General features: G+C 41.8%; 1 protein-coding gene across 4 annotated transcripts in view; it reads right to left on the reverse strand.

Moving 5' to 3' along the window:
* The window catches only part of dgkg (diacylglycerol kinase, gamma), a 135,099-nt gene that overhangs the window by 91,421 nt on the left and 26,770 nt on the right, over window positions 1–16,908 (reverse strand). For 3 of the 4 annotated variants that reach the window (XM_074657613.1, XM_074657612.1, XM_074657610.1), the window contains exon 4: window positions 14,561–14,724. The gene's annotated coding sequence lies outside the window, so the exon portion shown is untranslated. Of the gene's footprint in view, window positions 1–14,560; window positions 14,938–16,908 lie in introns of those variants that run through there. The other variant, XM_074657611.1, reaches the window with a different exon arrangement.

The raw sequence follows: 16,908 nt of genomic DNA on the forward strand, positions 1-16,908 counted from the left end.
TAAATGCGGCCGGGCAAAAAGTGTGAGAAAGACACTTACAGGGGTGAAAAGTATATGTCTTTATTTATTTATTGAATTGCTCATTTGTAACCTCAATGCAGAAAATGAGGAGGAGCGCCCAGCACCATTTAAAATATTTTTTTTCTTTAGATGGCCTAAAAGTACTCAAATTTAAATAATTTGAGGTTGAAAAAATATTGGAAACGACCAGTTTTTTGTTTTTTTATTGATTATTCTTACGCAAGGTCAAAAGGTTACACAAACACATACAGTACACACATAAAGGAACAGAATAACAATACCGCCAGCTGAAACAACAAGAACAAAAATAGAGAAGAAAAAGTGAATAACTTAAAAAATAATACATTTGCTTCCTGTTATAATTTAAGTGCAAAGTGTAAGTAGTACGTTAACTCCCCTAAATATCCACAAAAAATACTGAGCACATGACCTCTGTATCCTCAACACTACCGTAGCCCCTGGACATACTGTATTTTTTGAGAGGAATGAGCTAGATCAGGTTTTGTCTGCAGAGGCAATACTTGCTAGTTCAGTATAAGATCAATTCACATTGGATATTTTGACAGTAACAAAAATAAAGAACATCACCACCATCCATTTTTACACCATCAACCAGGCTTTAAAAATGAAGCAGTGTTCTTACTTTCCCGCTCAACATCCTTCCCCTCTCTCTCTCTCTCTCTCTTTATCGGCTGCTCTCCTCTCTCCCGGACTACATGGTAGACAGCCGGTGACATGTACTAATGAGCTGCACATGTTTAGTGATGCCACCAACGCAGAGGGAACAAAGAGGAGATCTATATGTATACACTGTGAGAGCGTGACAGGGAAACGGAGAGAGAAGCACGTGCCAATCAAGCGTGGGGGGCCTCCCCTCCGAACAGAGAGGGATTCTGTTTTGCTCATGAGGTTGCCTGGTAACGATGACGTCACTGGAGTGCACGACAAAGAGAGGAACCATGACAGAGACGAAGAGGGAGAGAGATCCCTACGGTTACTATGAACAGATGTGACTACATGTCCTCTGTGTGTGTTCATCTGCTTTCAGCACACACTATTTAAACACAGAATAGCAGTTCAGCTTCTTAAAGGTGCTTTATATGATATTCAGAGCATTAATACAGCAGCAAACACCTATCTGCTATGTAAGGATATAGAGGACTAATGTCTACCTGAGCAGAGAATGAAGTCGCTCTCCCTCTGTGTGTGCTGTTATCAGAGCTCTGTGCTTTGTTTACATCACCGGGTCGGCCGCGCCACATGCATTTTAGTGCATGTGAGCGTGCCCCACTGGCTAGCTCACAGCCACCGCTCTGCACTGCGCTCACACAGCGGTTACAGTTGATAACGCCGTCCCAACCGACGGTGTCGTCACGGAAGCGTAGTGCCCACCTTTTGGTTTCTCCTCAGGTAAACACTGTTAGCTCTCTCAGCACTGTTGCCATTGTTTGCACTGTAAATGGTAAATTTTTTGTGAGTAATCGCCTTGCTTCCCAGCATTGGACGCTTGATGGGCTGCCACTAGACACAAGGCGCTCGCAACTTGATTGGACGAACGCTACCCTTCGTGTGCTGCTGCTCCCAGCTTTTAAACCAGAACCAACATGGCGGCTCGTTTGGAAACTTCCTTCTCTTATATCACAAAAATAATTCACCAAAATGTGTTTGTGAAAACATTTAATGCAAGAAATAAGCCACGCAGTTGCTGAATCTGTCTCTGTTTTGAATCGACAACAGTTAGTGTAAACGTTTCTAGGGAGTTTCCAGAGGCAGCGAGTCGCGTCAGACGCCCGTGATTTGCATAAAGTAGCCGAGACCTCAACTTTATATAAATGAGGAGTGGCCTTTTTTTCCCTTTGATTCCCTTTTTAAGAACACTTTTGAAAATGAGAGTGGTATCAATCTTTGCATCTAACTCTCCGCCAGAAAGCGAATAAACATATTTCCCAAAATATCAAAGTATTCATTCAAGGTGTCACTCCAGCTTTTAACTCATTCTCAGTAATAAACGAGTGAAAAGGACAATCAGTTGTATGAGCCTCCTTTGAATCTGCTGCTTCAGTGCTGTGGTTTTAACAAATGTCGGTGACTCAGAGCCTCTTGGCGTTAAGAAAGAACGAGACGGAGCCAAAAAGAGGAGTTACTTACACCTCCACAGCACATTATGTTCATTACAGCACCCCGTCTGTTTCATTCTGAATGTTTGAAAAAGTAGTGGAAACAAAAACAACAAGACATTGTTTAAAAAAAGGGCAGTCACTTGAAACAACACTGAGCTAATGAAAGAGAAACAGGTCATATTTGAATGTGTATACGCAACATGTGTGTTAGTGTAACTTGATTATATAATAATATCTCTGATTATAACATTCAGATTAAGCCTAACAGGGAAAGATAGCTAAGAAGTATTGGATATATTTTTGACTTTCGCTTGTATTGTAGAAAAAAACACATCGATTATGAACCACAAATAGAATTGGATGTTTGCCCAAAATGAAAACCAATGTCTTCCAAGCTCAGTAACAATTCAACTAAATGGTTTTGTTGCCTAAACCTAACTGCGGCTGTTACTGTAGTTTTGTTGCCTAAACATAACTGCGACCGTTTCACAATAACGACGTGGCGTGAAATGACATGCGAAAAGCCATTTCACAACGGTAAGCACGTGGCGTATAAATGATTATCATGACCCGCGGAAATGTCGTGCTGTTTTTACATCTTCCCATGAGATCAGGTTGCAATACCAGGAACATAAGTCATAATTCACGTGGTCACATAAGCCAGATGAAGACCACAAGACGTCCTTGTCAAGTCAACATAAACATTGGTTGTTTTAGGAATTTGAACATACTATGTTAACATCTCACCCAAACTCCTTTGACTGAACCTGCAATAGCAGGAAGCTGATGGTGGACCATTTAATTACCATTAAACCCAGTCCAACACACCACTCCATTCTGCTGTTGTTGTGTCTGCACATTCACCACCAAGAGAAGTGTTCCAAGACACAAAGCATGTGGAGAGAGCATCACTGCCAAATTAGGATACTGATGATGATTACAGCGTTAGCACTGAAGAGGAGGAAGGGTAAACAGAAACCGGAGCGCTGACATAATTATGTCCACGGGGGCTGATCCAGAGTCAGTCCAGCCATCCTGAATCAGAGTGTAGCTCAACGTTGGCGCTTTAGTGTAAAACTGGAAGCAAAATGCCAGACAGGATGCTTCTAACTGACATTCCCCTGAAGGGTGCTGAGCAGGATGCTGTGGGCTAGGCAGGCCTCGCTACAGGAAGAGAGTGTTGAAGTCCTGATAGCAGCAGCAAAGCTCTCGACATAGACACTCTGTCTCACTCAGTGTGGGCACGTCTGCAGCAGGAAGCCATAGGACTGTGTGACCATATGATTAAATGGATACCAACAGCAGCTTTTCTGTGTCAAACATCAGTCATTTTCAGCACTGAGATAATCTTCATGATCCATGCACTTGCTAAATATAGACCTCCCGCTATAACTGGGTCGGTAGCTCACTGAGCAACTCTAGAGACCCAAGATTCAAGCTCCAATTTGCACCTGCACTATGTGGCGTCTCCCACTGAAACACTGTGTTATGTTTTGGTTAACTGAAGCTCAAATTTATTGGCTTTTGGTGCAAATTCTCCAGAAAACTGTGGATTATACCTCAAATCTGCATTGACAAAAGGGCTCAGCTGCATGTTACACTTCAGTAAAGGCCTTCAGGCTTTAATCGTGCCTGTGTAACCAATCTAATATGTAAATATCAGTGGGCAACCTCCCGGTCTGAAAAGTGAAGCAAATGCCGAAGTGACTTAAACTTGCATTCTTTCTAATAGCCAGCGACTCCTCTGGTTGCAAAAAGAAGTCAGATTGTATAGAAGTCTATGACAAAATGAGCCTACTTCTCACTTGATTTATTACCTCAGTAAACATTGTAAACATGAGTTTATGGTCTCATCGCAAGTATTCTTTATATCAGCATGATGTTCATTTAGTAAATTATGGTCCCATTTAGAGTCAAATAGACCATAAAGCAGGGGATGCTTTAGGGCGTGATTACCTTGTGATTGACAGGTCGCTACCACGGCGTTGTCCGTGTTTTCTTCTTACAACTTTAACCCTTTTACAGTGTGTTTTCAGTTCATGAAAGTTAACTGTGACATTTTAGTCGCCTAATGGGCCGTACACATGCCGCGTGTTTTTCTACGCTCAAATCCATTGTTGTCAATGTTGAGACGCGGCAGGCACGCTTAAACGCAAGAACGATGCCGTCGTGTTCGCAAGCGCCTATTTTCGAGCCACTACCAAACCAAATCACGGTGACTACGTCAACTTCTTATATACAGTCTATGGTAAATGTTTATAATGGGGAAGCATACTTAACCCGATTCACACCCGTGACAGAAAGCGATACCTTTTCACAGCCTTACCATAACGCCTGGTGAAAGATGACAAGTCGAAGGTTGAGTCAACTGAAATGTAGTGATGTCAGAAAATTAACAAGAATCTCACCAAGGACTGGAGTACACTAATTGTCTCATGGGAAGCCTGAGTGTTCACAGCAACACAGATGAAGCACGCTCTTCGAGTGCTCGACAGCTACAACTGCAGCCCCCTGGGTGCTACACAAAGACCTGAACACCGCGACCAGAGAGCTTTCTACTCAAAACAAAGACTGTTAGTTTAGCGTGGTATTACAGGCTCTGCACTTGAACTGTTTTATGATGTCAGCTGAACTTTTTTCTGTTGAAAAAATCACACATGCAGAATTCTTACTTTTAAGTGTGTGTCTTTTACATTGAGTGCATGCAGTATGAATTTTGCACCTGCAGTAGCTTGTGTCTACTTTGCATTTTCCTGTGACCAACGTGTGAACAGATGTGTTTACATGCGTGCGACTGAAATCCTCACTTTCTGCACATTCAGAGCTTTCTGAAGAATAAGGAAATCAAACAGCTCAAGTGCATGTGGGCCCCGAAGGTTTTAAGTCTTTCGCCCTTGAGATCAAAAGAGAACCACTTCTTCAGTATTCGTCACTGAAGCACTTCAATCACTTCAATCACCTGAATCCTAAGGCAGGTTTCCTCGGCTTTGTTCAGACAAATTAGCGCCTGTAATGGCTCGTTAGGCTCTTTGTGGCGTTCTAGGATGCTTAAGAAAACGCTCACGGTGCTTGAACAATAAAGAAAGGCCGTTAAGAGTCGTGATATGGATGACAAAATGTCAATGACATTAAACCACTTTCAACGGCATGTAAACGTTTGATGACATTTGTTCGTGTTTCTTTTTATACAATGCAGAATTAAATCATAGTTTTGATATCCAAACCGTATACACTGTGTGTAATCTTCTTGGGCAAAGCCTACAGAAGTTGCAGACTGAAAGAGAGTGTGCATAAAGGGCTCAAAAAGTCAACCAGAGAGCCCTCAAATACTGATTTCCCTGTGGGACAGCCCTGAGCTCTCATGGACTTAGTGGATCAAAGTCTGTGAGTGGAACTGGACCCATCTTAAATAACTCCTGCCTCCGAAAGGAATCGCTACACTGTTGAAGTTCTACTTTATTACATTAGAAAAAATACAAGATTTTGAGCCCTAATTGGCTTTTCATCAGGTACAGACATATTTATTGCTGTGCTGTTTTTTAGGACTCAGCACCTGGAGAAAAGAGATGTGAGTATGTTTTGCACACTGATCTTAAATAATGCCTTCCACAGACCTGAGGGATTAGGAGACTGTCCTCTAAGGATCGCTTCAGCAAGTGCCCCGAAACGACACATGTCCAAGTGACAGAGCCCTCGAGTGACAGTAGTGATTATGACAGGAGGAAGGAAAGGAAGAAGTCAGGTGATGTTATTATAAAACGACAGTCTGTGTAGAGAGGAGGCCAGAAGGGACGAGTGCTTCAACAAAACATTGGACTTAAATACGAGAGACCGCTGTTTGTTCCCAAACGAAAGCCAGTGTTGTTGATTTTTAAGCATGACTCGTTCGTTCCCCAATCTTAATTTATTTATTTAGTTTATTAAACTTTTTTCCCCACCAAAATTAGCTTGTATATGCAGGTTTTTTAATCGCAGGAAAACCCGTTAAAATAGGCGATAGACTCTTCAGTAAACAGCAGAGAGCAGCATTGGAGTTAGTTGAAAGCCTGGTGCGTCTCATACAGACGCTAAAGGGTGCCTTGTGTGTCGGTATCAAGACGCCGAAAGTACACCGGGAGTGTGGTGACGTAGCTTTAGGAGCGAAAAGAGATACACAGGACGGGTGGGAGGGGAGGTGGACGGGTCCAACAAACACAAGGCTTTCATCCGGGAGACCGCCATTCGTGTCCCGTGCGTCATGTTATAATCAGCTGTTTGTTCGTGTCCCCTGTTCACAACATTCATTGTCATTTTCACTGTCCAAACATAGTAGTTTTAAGCCCAACCATGTTGTTTTTTCCTAAACCTAACTAAGTGGTTTTAATGCCTAAACCTAAGCAAGTGTTTTTGTTTACGTCACAACATTAAGCATGTGTTTTCTGCGCCCAAAAAGTGACACCGAGGTCTCGTTAAACACGTGTTTACTGCGACCGAAAAGAGTGACACCAAAGGGTTTGACAAAGCGTCAGTACATGACAAGTTGGGATGAGAACGCATTGACACCCTCCCCATGGCCAACAGAGGGAATTAGTGACAACAACCACAATACAGGGGAAGAGACCTTTCCAGATTAAGAGCTTTTGCTCAGACAGTGGAAAACATTTCTTCCCAAGTGGAATACTTTTTGATGTTTTGCTCCAGAGTTTCCTTCTGTATGTCGTTTCCAGCGTGGGGCATCAAAGGGCAGGGGGGAGGTTCACAGGCCAATAGTTCAGAACTCATTTAGTGGCTAATATTGTTTCACAGGATGAACTGCACGTGGGCACGGTTAACCTTAGGGGCTGCAGACTGAGCTTCATCTTTACCCATAAAAGGAGCGCCGCTGATCCCTTGTCAAGACTTGACAAGACACACATACTGTACAAAAAAATCACACACGAACCCTGTTCTCGTCCCGGACTATCTTCACCTCTCGCCCCCGTTATCAGAACTCAGTGTTTCCACTTAGGGCTTTTCTTGAAATGTGATCTTCTCGGCGATTATTTCTTTCCATCTCCAGAGAATGAATCATCTCAGTTTTCGCCTCTGTTTTCACAGCTTGCAGCAGAGGCTAGAGCGATGAACGTCAGATCTTCCTCAGCGTCGTTAGTCATCTACTGAAGTTCTACCACACGGTTATTTGCGTACAACAGGTGTTCATTGTCAAGGTTACGAGGATAAGAAATCAAACGTGTGATTGTGCTGTGAGCCGCTGTAGCTGACACCTACAGTACACTGAGCTCGCCCTGGACACTCAAACTATCTGAGGAGGTTGTGGATTGATCTGCGATTAGCTCTGCTGCCGGCTGGGCTCACAGAGGGCCGTGGCTTTCTGCTCTCTAACCTACTGGGGATGTAGCCTCACAAATACCAGGAGTATTTATGGAAGGTCTGGGTGTCATGGCAACTGGGGGATTGTGTGTAAAACGCAGAGGGGAATGAAAAGGCCAAGCTATACAAAACAACTGATTGCACTGTATTTAAAGGGGAATGCCAATTGATTTCAAACAGCAGATTTAGATGCTCTTGCTCTGTCATCAGTGTTGTGTTTATGAAACTTGAACATGTGGAATACAAACAACTCCTGTCCAAAACTTTTAACCTCTGCAATGGTTTTTTAGAGTAAAATACAGCAGATTACATCAATACCTTAAAGATCCCCTCCAGACATGTTTGAAGAAGGGCTGTCAATCAATTAAAATATTTAATCAAAATTTGTTTGTTTTTTTGATCTGTTCAAAATGTACCTTAAAGGGAGATTTGTCAAGTATTTAATACTCTTATCAACATGGGAGTTGGCAAATAAATATGCTGCTATATGTAAATGTATGTATATATTTATTATTGGAAATCAATCAACAACACAAAACAATGACAAATATTGTCCAGAAACCCTCACAGGTACTGCATTTAGCATAAAAAATATGCTCAAATGGGAAGACGGAAGTTTGTTTTGAAAAGACTGTATACATGTAACAAGCGGAAATTGACACGTGCGTCACGTGTTGCTTGACTTCGTAGGAAAACGCATGAAAAATGAGGAAAACTTTTTCTAAGATATCATACAAACAGTCGTATGAGGATAAGTTGAGAAAACTCACCGTTTTCTAATCCTGCTCTGCTCAGAGCTGCGTTGATGCAAACATAACAGCCTCAGTAATTAAATAAAGTGACTGTTACATTGTCAAACAACATCTGAAACCCCCTCTCCAGTGGCGGACTCGGACCATATCTTTTTCCAAAAACAGAAGATCAAACAATCACGCCCACTCCATGAATGTTTGTAGAGGTCTTAAAGTAAATCAGGATTTGAACTTCACACACTACGTTGCTGCTTCACAACTGAATCGTTCCGCTGGCCAGCCACTGGAAGACTTTCATTGGGAAACAGTTACAGTCTCATGAAGCTTTTGTCACCCATGAAAGTGACCCTCAAAGGGACTAAAGGGTCTGAAAGATGTGAGAGATTTTCTGCACTATCAGCAAATCTGTAAAGAACACATGATTTGGGGACCTAAACTTCACTGAAAGCCACCACAATACTCTGACGCAGACTTTACATTCCAGTGAGGGCATGTAATATCACTGCAGGCCTGTCATTACGAGACAAACAAGAGCGCTGCAGTAGGTCTTGTGTGCAGAATATATTCGATTAGGAAGGTTAGACCTGTCTGCAAGCTACTGAATGGCCTTTATTCAGATAACATATTGGCCCATTGATCCAAGATAGGGTGGTATGATGAGTCGTGTCTTGACTTAAAGCTACAAGACTTGTGAATTTGTATCCGTCTAGAGTTTTATCAGCCGCAAAAGTTTCCAGTAAGCCCAGTTAAAGCTACCGACTAGTTTTTCTGCTGGCATTTGTTAGCCACGTGTTTTCCTGCCAGCGAATAAATAAATTCCCAACGAGTGGAAATAGTCTCGTTAAGTCTTCACTGCACAAACTGACTGGACAGAGTCGATTAGAAATAGTGCCCAAAAACAAATAAAAAAATAAATAATAACAGCCTTCTTCTTCCTGTGGTCCCAAAACTGATTGCTTTCAAGAGTGTGTAAACAGAATGAAGGAGCTGCTACTGAGCCGAATACTTTGGAAATCATCAAACAGCTGAATCCAGGACTTAATGCTGATTATGTACAACATGGTAAAAAGGAATCAGAAAGACTTAATTTAAAAGTGATTGCTTTTGTTTTTCACTTTTCATCGGTTTTGTAGTGGTGATCAAAGATTGGCATCATTTCATTGGTTTTCATTTTATTTAACCCCCCTGAGACTTTATTGTCTATCAGAGACTGGTACTGGTATCATATTAAACTAGAAAACCTGAGGACTCCATTAGAGCATTCAGAGGATGGATGGCTTTCCTAGCTAGATTGACAATAAGGGGGTTTCTGAGCAGTTTACAGAACAGAAGCGCTCGCCATCCAATCGCCGAAAAATTCCGAGAAATCTCCAAATGTCAAAGGTTTTTGATACCAAATCACAGCATTGTTTTTTTTTTATGGTGTTCCTCAAGGTCTTGGTGTTTTAATGTGGTATTTTGGAGGGATTATTGATCATTTTTATCAAATCTTGAGTGGTAAAATAATTGTTAAATTTAGCACTAAATCTTTGTAACAAATGGTATCAACCCAAAAATTGCTGAGACAACTTAATTCATATGTATTTCTGATTTATGACTGGGACAACTTGACATATAGTACTGAGCTGCATCTCAAATTAATCTTCAGGTTTCCAGCTTTCAGATGATGTACACCACTTCTATGTGACATCTACTGTTGACCTGCTATCTCCCCCTAAAGAACCCCTGTACCGCCCTAAAAAAGACAAAAGCGGGTTTATTGTGGGTCTCAGAGGGTTAAATCGACTATATATGCTATAGTGTGTAAACAACGTGACAATGTCAAAGTGGTCGCTCATAGTGATGAATCTACAGAGAATCATCACCTGAATCTGCAGCTCCTCTCGGCTTTACGGAGCTTTTATAGAAAGTTTCAGCTCATTGTTTATCTGTCAGGTCCGTTAAATGTACTGTTCTGGTTCACTTTCATTGCTATAGCATCATTTTCACCTGCAGCAGGCAGCTGTTTTCAGATAAAAAAGCTCTATATAACCCGCTGTACACCACCTGTTCAGCAGAAAAACAGCAGACAGATACAGTTAGAGATTAGCTGGTGGACATAGTGGAGCATTTAGCAGCTAAAGAGACAGATATTTCCCTTAGGAGTGGGTAGAGACCAAAAACACAGCAAGGGTAAATATAGGACTCCCATTCTCATTCAGCACAAAACCAGGTAGTTTACAAGGTCAGTGGTTCAGCAACCACCTCTGCTTATCACATCGTCATTGTTTGTGTGGATTTATCAGCCTTTCAGTGATTATTTTTTTTACCTGGAAGTAAAATACTGTGAGCTAATAACAACGCTTTTGGTCACCTGTGAAGGGAGCTGCAAAGCCAACAGCTACTGATTCAGTCAGTGACAGTAATGACTCAGAACACCCAGAACGTTAAGATTCAAGTACAAAACACCATGAGCTTTGGGTAGTGACTGAAACAATGACATTGCAGATAAAAGCGGCCAAAATGAGCTTCCTTCGTAGGGTGTCTGGGCTCAGTCTTAGAGATAGGGCGAGGAGCTCAGACATCCGGAGGGAGCTCGGAGTAGAGCCGCTTCTCCTTCGTGTCGAAAGGGACCTCGCGGCAAAGCGTGTAATAGACCCACCTGTCCACCGGAAGTAAGCGTGTCAGTGTAACATCTTCCCTCGCCGAGGTTTCTGCTGGCATGATGTTTGTCACGTGTTTTCCGTAGCTCTAAGCTAGTTACCCAGTATATAAAGTGAGAAAGACCACTTATGGTGGGCAGGTGGGGTGATTGATGGGTCCAACAAACACCGGACTTTCAACTGGAAGGCCACTGTTTGAGACCGATGTTTTGTTTTGTAAGTTAAGTCAGTGACGTTTGTCACGTGTTTTGTAGTGACAAACGTCAGGTGACAACTGTTTCTGCACTGATGTTATGTTGTTTCTGTACGTGTTTTATTAGTTTACGTACTTATTTTAAGCCCAACCATGACGTTTTCACTTAACCTAACAAAGTGGTTTTATTGCCTGAACCTAAATCCGTGGCTTTGTCGCCCCCCTGATGGTACAGCACGTTAATACAGGCGTGTAATATTCACGTTTCTACGAGGCAAAAACTGACCTTCCTCTGGTCTATTACACTTGATATCGGGTTGAAAGGGGCCAGCTGAGGTGATCCCTTTAGAGGTTTCCTGGGCACGTCCAACTGGTAAGAGGCCCCCGAGGTAGACCCAGAACACGCTGGAGAGATTACACAGTATATCTCCTCTGGCCTGGGAATGCCTCGGGGTCCCCCAGGAAGAGCTGGAAAACGCTGTTGGGGAGAGGGACGTCACAACCCCCGCACCAGATAAACGGAAGCAAATGGATGGATGAATGGTACAAAACACCTCTATCATTTAGTTTATAGTGATTTTTATTTAAAAGATGTTAAAATATGCCTACCTCGATTTGGTTAATGATTCTTCTCTAAAAGGCTCAAAAACCAGGTATTACAAAAGAAGGGGTCTGGGGCGTCTCATAATCAGGGTTATCTTCTATTCGGGTCAGCGCGGAAATTACCAGAGGAATCAATTTGAGTGGGTCTGTGCATGCTCTCGTCCTAATCACACAGATCAATGTTCAGACAGGCGATTGTTCACCTCTTAACCCGTGTGATGAATTACTGTCTGATGGCAGACGGATCATCATTGGGAGGCTTTCACCTCCATCTTCACAGACCTCCACTGACCCGACAGCTGGCCTCGCACATCAACATGTACTGATGTACTGTACATGTTATTTCAAGGGACTCAGAACATGAGCTGCATATCACAGCGCTGCTAAATGAAGCTCTTCCCTTCACCCTCTATCCATCCTCTGTCTGTCTCTCTCTCTTATCCAGTCTTATTCTCTCTGTTGATTCTCTCAGCTCTGCCCTCTCTGCTCGCTCTCTCATTATTCTCACAGTGGAGACTCGGGCAGAGATTCCCTAATGTTTATCACCGACCAAGTGGATGCTGTCAAGGAATAAATAACCATCGCATTTGGTGATTGCTTGATGAGATGTAATTAGACGTGCCGAGAGCAGATTAATCACGAAGAGTCGGCTGTCTCATGCTAAAGCATCACTCTCAAGGAGAAAGCCTGGGATTAGAAGGGAGTGACAATAAGATGCGCAACATATACTCAAAAACAATTTAATTAGAGACTCAAATATAAACCATTTTCAATTATACTTCACAATAACTGTATCAGCCTTTCAGTACGTCACCTCTGCTTCCGGACAGCACAATTAAAATAATAATCTGAAATATAAAATTACTTCTGTTAATTTAAAGGGGACATATCATGCTAATTTTCAGGTCGTATTTTGGGTTTCTACTAGAACATGTTTACATGATTTAATGTTCAAAAAACACATTATTTTTCTCATACTGACTGTCTGAATATACCTGTATTTACCCTCTGTCTGAAACGCTCGGTTTAGCACCTGTCTCCTTAAAAAGCCCAGTCTGCTCTGATTGGCTTGTGAGAAAAATTATGGTGCACCTTTGCAAAGGTAGTTCTCTGTGCTGTGGGCGATATATTCTAATGAGCCTGTATGTGACATAAATCTGAATTACTGGTAGAATCACATGTTTTCTGATCTAATTGTGGTTATTTTGACTGATATTGCACTTGCGATATGATTTGCGATATTAGAGGGAATGATCATTTTTACATCATTATTCTCATTTTCATTGAAAAACATATTAAAATGATTATGGTGTGATTTTTGCGGGGATCTGTACCAAACAAAGATGTTTTCTGTAGAATATGATGTGTAGGCCAGGACGTCTCTGCAGCACCACAATATTTAATTTAAAATGGTATTTTGACACACATTTCACCATTAACAAATACTGCCCCTCTTGCGATTTGAAAATTGCAGTTGGTAATATTGTGATTTAAAATTTCAACTAATTGTGCAGCTCTACAAGGCAGCTCACAAAAAACTGACTAGGTTGTTTTATTTCACAGTTGGTGGGTTGGTACTCCAGATTAAAGTTGTTCCGATACCGATACCAGTATCGGAAATGCGTCCCGATACTGCCCAAAATTCGGGATCACCAGTCTATGCACCGTTCCGATACCATAATTTATTAACTCGGGAAAAAAAAACTTGTTTAACCAGAAATCAATTCTTCTTCGCCGCTCCAAAACAGTAGCCTGTATCATGGTTGCCACTGGCAACTACTGTTTTAGAGCAGCGAAGAAGAACTGATTGCAGGTAGTTTGTCAAATGACGATAGCAAACAACAACAGTGCGACGCTAGTGGAGAGCGTAACGGTAACGGCAGTCAGAGGGAGGAAAATGTCAGCCATTTGGCAATATTTCACAGTGAAAATCCAAAGATAGTAGTCAAATCACATCCATACATGGTCAGTAGTAAACAGCTACTATATATCTCTTATCACGCTGGTATCAGCTCAGTACTCGGCTGATACTGCAAGTTCAGATATCGCAATCGAGGACATGGTATCGGAACATCTCTACTCCAGATACCCAAATGTATGTGCACAAGCACTGAAAACGTGAGTTTTTCACAATATATATAATACATAATATATCCTGTTTGAAAATTGGTAATACAGCACATAATTATGAGAAATGTTTTTGTAAAAAGAGTTATGCCCTTCTCCTTGCAACTCCCTAACAAAGGTCATCCTATTGGTGTAACATGTTACAGCTCATTACATTACACTTGCAAAAAATATAAAGCCTTTTGATTGATTTTTTATTCCCAGAAAAGAGTGACTTTGACCCTGAGGGGTGATGCTTGACACCGTCACTGGATACCGACTGATCTAACGACAGTATGTTGAATTGTTTTGTCTCCAGCTGGTCCCTGAAGGTAAGAATGAGTCTGAGACATTTTGTTTCTAATCCATCTCCACCCAAACACACATCACATCCAGTGTTGTGTCTCACCTCCTCAACTACAAGTTGGCAAGTTGAGATGCCATTTATCGCAAAAAAAATCACCACAAAGCATGTCTGGTTCGGATAAAGCAAATTAAATAATAATAAAAAAAAGTTGGAGAGAGAAAAGGCACATTTTGACTCGTAAGCAAAAAACAAAATTGGGTCAGAAAAGGAGAATTCTGCAAGAAACAAGACGGGGAAATGTGTCAAAACTAAAATATTTAAGCATGTGCAGGAAAAAATAGAGTCAAGAGAGAAACAGCAAAGACGGATCAGACGACATATAAAAAACCCAGCATGATCATCGACAAGGAAGCAAGAGACAGAACTGGGACAACAGGAGGAGTAATCACAGAGAAAGTCTTCCCTACCTCTGGCCATCGCTGCTCCCACTATAGTCCATGTAACATCCCTGCTGGGTGGTTCACTGAAGAGCCAGCTAGTCAGACAGTCAGTGGAGTCGTAGCCGGGCTGGACTGGTGTCTGGTTCTCAGTCAGCAGTCAGCAGCAGTCAGCAGCAGCCAAGTCGTCCTCTCTGCTCAACACAAACACTCGGCTTACAGGCAGCACGACAGCAGAGGCACTGAAGCCTCGGCAGGGACAGCAGCAACATCCCTCCCATCCACCCTGAATTAATTAAGCCTTTTTTCTCCCTCTGCTGCCCTCCCTTCTCCTTCTCTCTCTCTCTCTCTCTCTCTCTCTCTCTCTCTCTCTCTCTCTTTCTGACTCTGATTCTCATGTGCGCATGGTTAATGCTTTCTCTCTCTCTCTCTGCTTGCCCGTGTTCAGTTTCCTCTCTCTTCCTCTTTTCCCTCTTTCTGTCTCACTGATCAACAGCTGTGAGTGAGTCGTCTTTTCCTCCCTCATTCACCCGTCTGCAGGGTTAAATCTGTCTTTCCTCTCTTTGTATTTTTTTTCTATAGAGAATAACAAATCAGTGAACGGGAAAATTAACTTCAACTTCAATTCTTATTTTTGCCTTTTAAGCTTCAAATGTTGTGCAGAACAGAACCTAAAAACTAGGAGAAACTTAACCCATTATATTCTTAGTTTTACACGTTTACATTTCAGTGTATATATATATATATATATATAAAATTGCAATTAATTGCATGATTGTCCACAGTTAATCGCAATTAATCGCAAATTAATTGCACATTTTTTATATTTCATAATATGGCAAACTGCAGCCCAACAGGCAACAACAGCTGTCAGTGTGTCAATGTGCTGACTTGACTATGACTTGCCCCAAACTGCATGTGATTATCATAAAGTGGGCATGTCTGTAAAGGGGAGACTCGTGGGTACCCATAGAACCCATTTTCATTCCCATATCTGGATGTCAGAGGTCAAGGGACCCCTTCATGACAAGCTAGTGTGACATTGTTGGTACCAGTGGATTTCTTAGGTTTTTTTGGTTTCATATGATGCCAGTATCTTCACTCTAGCTCTAAAACTGAACCCACTACAACCTCCGAAAGATAAAATAGCGGCGGCCCGTTGGATTTTTAAGAGATTAATTAAAAATCGCAAGTTGCGTTAATGCATTTTAAGAAATTAGTGGCGTTAAAACAAATTTGCATTAGCGCATTATTATCCTTTGCAGACCGGTATGGAAATTTCAAAGGAGAACATACTGGCTATAGCATTGTTGTCGGAGAAGCCAGTATTTCAATTTAGCATGTTTCCTTAATCTCTGATGACACATCATGGTCATTTTATGATTTATCTAAGTAAATATATTACATATTGGTCCTTTAATTATAGTAATCCTACTGCATGTCAAGTTTTACAATGCATTATAATACAACAGGAAGGAGTGGATGCAAACAAATAACCCCAAAAATGCAGCTTGATATAATAATTAAGTTCTTTACCTAAATCAAACTCAAACAGTACGAGTTTGACACTCATAAAATTCAACATTTACTTGGGGAAAAAAACGTACATTGCCATGGAAGCAGGGAACTATTGCAGAGCATGTCAAAGCACATAAAACTGTACCGAGCTCACTCAAACTCTGCTTCCTCTCATCTCTTCTCCTCTGCAGTACAGTTCTCACATTTACCATTACATTATGTCTCCCCCTCACACACACCCACACACACACAGAGTACATCCTGCACACTATGTCACAGACAACTCTAAAAGGTGTCACAGAAATGTGTCGGCCTGTTGTTGTGCTGCTGGCTATTTCTGTAGTGAAGTCATTGATGAGTAAAGCCAGCAGACATCTATCTACCTCTCTTTTTCACAGATCCTCTCACAGCAAACACACACACACATTCACCTATTTTATTTTTTCTTTCAAACTCACACACACGTGTTGTGTATCCTCATTTCACAGGATCCTGCATTGCTTCCTGCTGCTGTAGCTAAAAGAGGCTGATCCCCAGAGAAACAAGAGAAGCGTGCCTTATTTCTCTCTCTCTCCCCTCGTTCTCACATTTCCATCATCCTGACGCCTGGATGTTAAACTCAGCCGTTTGTCAATTTCAGTGAATACAATTTCTGTGTTGCTTATCATTCATTTGTAACTCGAAGCAGCAGAGAGGAAAGAAGCGGAGGTTGTACTGTAAAGCCACGACCCAAAGATGGGGACAATCCTAACGATGGGAACTCTGTGAGCGAAAAAAATAGCCTACAGGGCACGAACTAATCTTAAAAGGGAAATTGGCTCTCCTGCTGCCTTGGTTCTCCAAAGTAGCCCAGAGGAATG

This window comes from Sebastes fasciatus, chromosome 14 (genome assembly GCF_043250625.1).
Source record: "Sebastes fasciatus isolate fSebFas1 chromosome 14, fSebFas1.pri, whole genome shotgun sequence".
NCBI classification, from domain to species: domain Eukaryota; kingdom Metazoa; phylum Chordata; class Actinopteri; order Perciformes; family Sebastidae; genus Sebastes; species Sebastes fasciatus.